We start from the raw sequence: 8,848 nt of genomic DNA, 5'->3' as shown, positions 1-8,848 counted from the left end.
ATTTGGGATAAGGTGTTATCAGTATACTGATTATACACAGCTATAGATTTCCACCTCAGACCAGGCTGGAAATACAGTAAATGTCAACCTTGTGACTGGAACTAGATGTATAGTAATAAGATGAAGTTGAATATCAAGTCAATGTCACTTTTATTCAAAAACCATCGGGCTTTTGAAATGCTCTTGTTCTACTTCTGGAAGGAAGAACACTTCCTCTGAAAGAGCAAGTCCATCACTTGGAGGCCCTCCGAGACCCTTGGCTTTGCTTTGATTTAGCTGGTGTGCCAGTTGCAGTCTTTCCTAATTCAAAAAGTTTATTTTATAAACAAACAAACAAATACATAATCAGTCAATATATCTTCTGAATATATCTTTTGTGTCTTCTTTCTGCTCTTCCAATATTTATCGTATCTTAATATTATCATTTCCTTTATTATATTTCCCCCACTTTTCTTACTTCTCTATTAATACATTTATTAATAATACATTTATTTATTAAACTATCTTTTAATTTTATTAAGAATTAGACAACCATTTTATCCCCACACAACCTTCAACCCCCCTTCCCCACCCCCACCCCGACTTCCCAGAGCAAAAACAGGGTATAGCATTAAACAAACATAAGCTAAAATATACTAACTTACTACAAGATTCAAAACCCCCTCACACTCTTTAACTCCTCTTTTAAAAATTGTTCATCAGCCTCCCCTTTTAGAATTCTAATTTAAACATTATAAAACTTTCTTTAAAGCATATATTTTAAGAAAAAAAATATTATTTCATATCCATTCAATTTTAAATTAACCATTTTAATACTTCAGTAAGTTTTTTTTAAAACACTTCAATAGAATATTCTTCAAAATATAACCTTAAAAATATTATTAATCCATTGAGTTAAATTATTTCTAACTCTTGAGTTCATCCTTCAAAATCTGTTTCAAAACTTTCAGAAAGTTATCAATTAAGTTTAAAGTTAATCATTTTAATACCTTGATAATTTTTTAAAAAGCTATCCATTTTTAGTTAAACATTTTTACTTAAACTTAAAAAATACTAATTTCAGTAGACTTTTCAAATTTAGTATTAAAATCCTCCCCAAAAGAAACTAATCTTCAATTCTTTCTTTCTTTCTATATTTTTTCCAGTCCTTCTTCTGAAATAGTACTTTCTTCAACATTGCTTCTCCCCCTGCTTTTATTTTCGAAAATTTTTGAATATAGATTTGAGGCTGATGCATCTTTGGAAATTGTTCTCTTCTAAAAGTTATCTCCTTCAATTCAAAATCTCCATTTTGACTCTTCCTGCTTATATAATCAGTCACTTCCTTCCTTGAAACAGTCTGCGGGAAAGAGTCTATTTGCTGCTTTTCAGTTAACTGCATAGAAGCTTCTGCCAAAACCTCTTTTTTCAGTGTGCCAACTTCCATCGTGATCCTGACTGGTTCTTTTTCCTGCTCCAAAGTCGAAATAAGTTGATTTTCTTCCTCTTTTCCAGCCAGCAAAACATTGTTGTTCTCCAGATTATAATTTTGAATAGTCCTTTCAATTGATTCCAATATAGCAGAAGTATAGAAATTTAAAAGTTCTTGTAAAATCTTTACAGTCACAACTTGTGAATTTGCTGGCTCATATACTAATGATCCTCCATCCTTGATGTCAGCCATAGTTCAATTTCCACTTTAAATTTATTCAGCTATCAGGTCAATAAATCCAATAATTTTCACACAATTTAGAAGTATAAAGTAGTTGGAATCAACTACTTTTCATTTCACTTTCATTTCATTTCATTTCATTTCATTTCATTTCATTTCATTTCACTAGCACTTTAAATCCTTTTTCTTGCTGGGTAATCCAGTAACTTTTACAATGTTGCAGCTTTAATGATCACTTTCACTTATAAGTTTCGTTTTGCCGCTCTTAAGCCCCATCTTTTTTTCTTTGTTTTAAATGGAGTTAAAGTTTAATACTTGCATTTTCTGTTCTCCTGATTTTGCTCTGCCAGCATCCAGATTCAAATTTTCTCATAATCCTTAAAATTGCACTGCTGGTGTGGTCGCGACCCCTTGTTCTGCATAAAGCAGAATCCGGATCTGGAGCACTGAAGGGCTTTCAGGGAGCTCTCACCCTGAAAGCCCCAAGCTTAAAAAAAAAAAGCCTGGGGGACTAGGGGAGCTCTACCCAGACCCTTCTGCTCTTCTCACCCCCTTTTTCCCTGGGGGAGAGTTTCAAGCCGCTAGAACAGCTGATTTTCGCTGTTCTAGCGGCAAACGGAATCACGGGGCTGGAGCTCCTGAAGGAGCATCCGTTCGGGAAACGTGGACCCACCGGAAGTCCAGTTGCAGTCTTTCCTGTAGCAATAGGCCCTGGTGACTGTAATTCACACTCTGGCTGACCACTGCAATGTTCTGTTCTTGGGAGTGTTTTTGAAGCCATGACAGTAGCAATGTTGTTATTAACAGGTGAGAAGTGACATTGTTTTAGCAGTTACTGCATTGCTCTCTATTAGGTTTCGATTTCTAAGTACAAGTCAAAATAACACTTAGCAATACCAATAGCACTTAAGACTTATATACCACTTTATAGTGCTTTTTACAGCACTCTCTAAGCAGTTTACAGAGTCAGCATATTTCCCCCAACAATCTGGCTCCTCATTTTACCAACTCAGAAGGATGGAAGGCTGAGTCAACCTTGAGCTGGTTAGGATCGAACTGCCGGTGGTGGGCAGAGTCAGCCTGTAATATTGTATTCTAACCACTGCACCACCACAGCTCATAGTGACTTAATCTTCTATAAAGTCATATATGGCTTGGCACCAGTATTTTGATATTGTGTTTCCCTGAAAATAAGACCCTGTCTTACTGTATATTTTTTTGAACCCTGAAATAAGAGCTTGGCCTTATTGCCATGCACTCAAAAGCCTGATTGGGCTTATTATCAGGGGATGTCTTATTTTGGGGAAATCAGGGTAGCTATCTCTTTCAGGTAGAACTAATCTGTGTGGTTCACTGTTCCTGATTTGGGATGTAGAGAATTGCCCAGAACGTCAGGATTTTGGTGAGAGAGGAGAAGAGAACAGATCTTTTAATTTCTGCTTCTATGGAAAAGTCTATGCTAGAAATCTGAATAGTGCCCATCTGGATGCCTTTAAAGAGGATGGATGGAGTTGTTTTGCAATGAATTACTTGTGTAGGATGCAATTAAGGTCAGGGTATTGAAATGGATTGATTCTGTAATGTTATGGCCTTTTAAAAATGCAATTTGCATATCTTTTGTTATAGGTTAATACATTTGCTAAGTGCCAGAAGTCCTCAAAGAGTAAGCAATATATACTATACGTATAAATGCTTCTTTACATGTGCTCTATAAAATGGGAATCTATTCTAAACTGTTGCCACATGCATGGCATCACTGAGGCTGGGCTTATTGGTGCTATTCACATCTGAAGATCATTTATGTAAGAGGCAATATTGAGACTGGCTAGAAAATTCTAATCATATTAAAGGTCAAACTTTCTATCTTATGGCTATATACCAAGAGGAAATGCAACTGAAATCAGAAGTACCTATATTGGGCCTTAGTAAAGATAACAGAATAACAGAGTGGAAGGGACATTGGCGGTCTAGTCCAACCCCCTGCTCAGGCAGGAAACGCAATACCATTTCAGACAAAGATGTATAAGAGTATACTTCTGGGCTGTACTTGTGTGGGTTTAAGCCTCAATTACTCCTAGAGTAGTGCTGCCAATTATGAATTAAGATGATTCACATTTAAAAAAAACTGTTTTTCTCCAAATTCAGTTAGCACAGTAGCTTTCTTTTTCATGAAATGAACATGGAACACGAAAAAGCACTTTATGCACTATGCAAAAGGTTCATTTCCAAATGCTTTGAATAAATACATTATTTAATTTTCTGGTGATTTTGTACACCATGCAGAGAGGGTGAATAACCTGTCCCTATTTTTAAAGCAAGTAAATAAAAATGAGTTTAAAAAGCTAGGAAAAATAGAATAAGATGTTTTAAAGCACAAAACCTGTCCTATGATTTTTGCCATTTTTTAAAAAAAATTCTGCAATTATTTTAAAATAAATATAAAGCAATGAACAAAAAGAAATAAAGCAATGCACCTACCAAGTCTAATTTTTTGTTACCACAGCAAACAAAGAAAAATAAAATGACAAAAGAATTAGCATTTTAAATTCATGTAATTTAATACCACATTTCTTTAATAAGAATATATCAAATTACAGAAAGATTTGTTTGTTCTTGTAAAACATTAAAGGAAAACATATTGTATCACTTATTAGTAGAAAAAAATGGCCTTTTCAATTAGTTTGATAGTACACATTTCCTGAGTTCATGATGTCCATAGTAGCAATATTTTTTCAGTCACTCAGAATTATCTTGACATACCAGATATAACCAAAGTTCCTCAAAACAGTCAAATTCCATGATTTTGAAATACTATTCAAAATAGCCCTCACATCTTTTAACATAAAAACATCCATCTGTTAATTTACTTATATATGTAACAATATATTTTGGTTGATTGCACAGCAACCTAGATGTTTAAACTGGATTTAACATTTTTACTCACTTATTGAGTCATTATTATTGGTATTATTATTTTCCAAAAGGAAACCAATAATGGACAAATCCAAATCTGATAGATTAACATACAGTGGTACCTCGATACTTGACTGCTTTGAAACTTGTCGAATTTGGTACTTGACACATTTTGATGCAAAAATTTTGTCTGGGTACTTGTTATTTGTTTAGTACTCAATGCATAAGCTAGTACTTGCTGGTGTCAGTTGCCTCATTACTAATACATTATTCCTTATGGAAAAAATGTGTGTGTACTCACTGCACCTCCTGAAACCAATTAATGACAAGTATTGAGGTATCTCTATATTTTAAATTATTTACAGGGCTAATAAAGAAAATCTCAAGTCTATCATTTTTGATGCGTTCTTTGCAGTATTCATATTCTCGGAATAGAATTTATTGATGAATTAATTGTAATTTCAAATTTAAAGAAGCAACTTAATAGGTATTTTAAAATAGAAATAGTCCATAATGTATTCACAAGTACTAGCATCAAAATCCAATACTTTTGCAAGCATAACACAGAAACCTTAGAAAGGTTCTGGTATCAGAACAGAATTTCTTGCATTCACTTTATTTTTAAAGACTTTCACGCTCCTATTTTTGGAATTACAATAGATGCTTTTAAGAAGTAGATCTATTGTTCACATGCTAATCTTAAAATATGAACTGTGGCATTCAGGATGTCCTAGAATCATTTATTTTCCTCAGGATGGTTTTCTTTAATACACATATAGTTGATTATAGTTCCTTATAACTAAAGACAGACTGATTACCTATATTGTAAATACAACAGTTGCACAAATGAGTATTTCTTTTATGTTTTGTGATATTATATCTAATAGCACATATAAAACTAATGAATAATTGTTGAAGTTTCTATAGATTTGTTCTTTCCCTCCAGGAAATGTGAATTACTGAGATGGACTCAGTAATGCCCACATGGCTATTAAACCAGATTCCTGGTACAAATAATTCCTCTTTGATCCTGCAATAAAGATGGAACTGCCATCAGTGAACCAGAAATGGACATTTGAAGCAAAACAGATTAAGATTTTCATTACCATTCCTAATCATAAGATTTTCATCAGCTTTCAATGACTAATCTTTATATACTCTTTAAAAATCTATAAACCCTATATGCTGTTCTGTATTATATAACTTTGTTTAAAAAGTTAGTTTGCTACTCTGGGAGAAAAAAATGTCACTATGATTCTATTATAACTAATTAAGATTTTGAAAAAAAAGTGTCATTTTCAATTCCTTTTATGTATTGTTTTATATGAAAATTATGGTAATATTTGTATCTCTTTTTTAAACAGTTTGACCTCTGCTTTAACAGAAACACTAACAGTGGAAAAGTAACATTGAAATTACTAAATTAAGCAAAGATCAAATCAGGCTAGTCTTATGCCTGTAACACTGCTTGTCTGTCAAACTCTATTCCATATGTAGGATCCTTAGAATTGTTTCAAAAAACAATTTAAGTCTCTTAAATGTTAGTAACTTGGCATAAAGTGAGAACATTCCAGTAAATTCTGGAATGTTGTCGGTGACTGTCATACACTCCTTGAATCAAAGGTGACAATTACCAGGATGTAGGCGTTATCTAATCCCAGCCTAGAGCTCCCTCTATAGGATTTGTGGAGAATAGAAATTGATCATGGGACTCAGTTGAGTCATTCCTGCAACATTTACATTCCTCCAGGTGGTGCAGAAGGGACTAGAAGATTCAGGTGGTGTCAAGCCCCAAAACAAAAATGACTCATGGAGATTTACCAAGCTGAGTTCTTTTATTGTTTTGTACGTATAGCCAAAATCTTGCCAAACTAAGCCCTCTACTAACTGCATCTACTACATAGACTGAGTTGCCTGTTACTCCCCTGGAAGGTACCCCTCCCTCCTGGAAATCCACCTCCTCACTACATTCCATCACAGGTGGACTCCTTCTGGATAAACATTTCCGTCACATATATTTTCTGTCAGGAAATCCAAATGTGTAAACATGAAGCACTTTAGAAGTTGGGGGTAGGAGGAAAAGTTTCCGAAACAAACATGTCGATACTGAGAAATGAAAAAAAGATCTTTCAGTCATTAATTACCAATCTTCAGCAGATGTAAGTATCTAATAATTAACAGTTTCTCAATTGGTTCTTCATCTATAGGAGCAATGTGACATACAAAGTGAGTTTCATTTGGTTTTTGTTTAGCATTTTATGGCCTCTTTAATTAACAGTGGTTAAAAAGACAATTTAATGAGAGGTGCAATTTATTTCCAAGCCAGAGAAAGCTCTATTTTTATGGGAATCAAACTAGATTAAGGAATGGAGGTCATATTTTTAAATCCATGCATTGATTTTTACTTTAAAAAAAACATGAACAGGGTCAGATTTTTATAACAAAAAAGATGGCTAGGCAAGAAAAATATCAGCCCCAAAGGTATAGAATATTCCATTCTCTCAGTAATAGCTGAGACAACTTGTGGCTTTTTATTTTTCCCCTTTATTTCCCTGCATAAAATAAATCTAATCTAGTTATTCTAGTTAAGAACACAAATATTGTGGGCAAAGTACACACAATATTTATTATATTTAATGTTTTCACTACTGAAATCCTGTCAGTTTTTTTTCTTTGGTTAACTATTCAAGAATTGTAGGCTCTCATATTCTACCAGCCCCATCCCTGTAGCTATTTTATAATTTAGAATATTATGGAAAGAAATAGTTGAAAATCTCAGTAAACTATGGGTTAATGTATTATGTAAATACAGCCATGCCTACATAAGCTGTAGGATAGTGATTATGCAGGTACTGACTATTTTTTCTAGCTAGGGCAGTAACAAAGAGGTGGACTTAAAGCAGTCATGAGTCTTTGAATGAGTCATTATCAGCTGAGTTAATTTCCCTTTCGTAATAGAAGCCCTAAAGTACAAGGATTCATTTTCTTTTGAATCTTCTGGAAGACAAATGATGTCATAACGAGTAATATAGGCAGGAGATCAAGGAAGAGTTTTTTCTAACTGAGCTTTTCTCTCTCACTTGTAGAAAATAATATGCCACCTGAATTCCCAGTGAGACTGAGTAGTTTACAAACTCTTGAAAGCATTTAAAAACAACACAAAAACAATATAACTAAAAAAACAAAGAAGGCAGAGAAAACATCCAGATGGTAACATGGAAAAAAGGAGCATCAATCCTTGTCAAAGGCCAGGGTGAAGAGCCACGTCTTCAGGGCCCTTTAAAATAGCAATTAGGAGGGGGATGTTTTAATCTTGGGGTGGGGGCAGGGTTTCCAACAGAGAAGATGTGCTTTCAGGGTCCTGATAAATTACATAACTTAAAGCCTGTTGCCTGTCCCCCAAAGAGATTAAACATTGTTTAATCAAAGGAACCCAGAGCGTGCCTACCTTGCCAGATTAAACTGGCCAGGCAGACACTTTGGGAGACAGGCAACAGGCTTTAAGTTATGTAGGACAGGGTCCCCAACCCCCAGTCTGAGGATCAGCACTGGGCTGTGGCATGCCAGAAACTGGGCCATGCAAACCAGCGAAGTCCCATCCGTGGGATGCAGGCTCTCCATGGAACCTGTCCCTGATGCCCAAAAGGATGGAAGCCGCTGATGTAAGGCTTTATATGAAGTGACCACCACCTTGAATCACACCCAGAAGCAAGCTGGTAACTAGGGCAACTCATGAAGCAAAGGGGCTACATGCAGTGGTAGGATTCAGCCAGTTCACACCACTTCAGGAGAACCAGTTGTTAACTTTCTGAGCAGTTAGGCAAACTGGTTGTTGGAAGAAATCATTAGGGCAGAGAACCGGTTGTTAAATTACTTGAATCCCACCAGTGGCTACATGTTATATATAAACTGGAATATTACATTTGGGTTAAACTACTCTATCTCTTGCTTAGTGCAATTATACTATTTTGGAATTTTGCCGAAGTAAGGAGCACAATACTGAGAATAACCATTATTATTGCAATGTTTATTGGATGCCTGCTTTTTAAGACAGACAGACCCTTAACAATGGAAAAGAAAAGAATTTTTATAGAAATTAAAGGCTGCAAGGAAGGAAATCCTAAGGATCTGATTTGTTGGACAGTTTGGGAAGCTAGGCAGGTCCTGGTTAGTGTACCTGAGGCAAGTTCTATTTTTAGACAAAATGGGTTTTTCTGGAGGGCAGCAGAGCTGGGGAAGTTCATTGTTAAGGAAATTGAGTGTCAAGGTCAATCGATAAAATAA

This window comes from Pituophis catenifer, unplaced genomic scaffold (assembly GCF_029215685.1).
Source record: "Pituophis catenifer annectens isolate HBS135680 unplaced genomic scaffold, rPitCat1.0.hap2 SCAF_2, whole genome shotgun sequence".
In the NCBI taxonomy this organism is placed as follows: Eukaryota; Metazoa; Chordata; class Lepidosauria; order Squamata; family Colubridae; genus Pituophis; species Pituophis catenifer.
Note: the sequence above shows the minus strand (reverse complement) of the source record.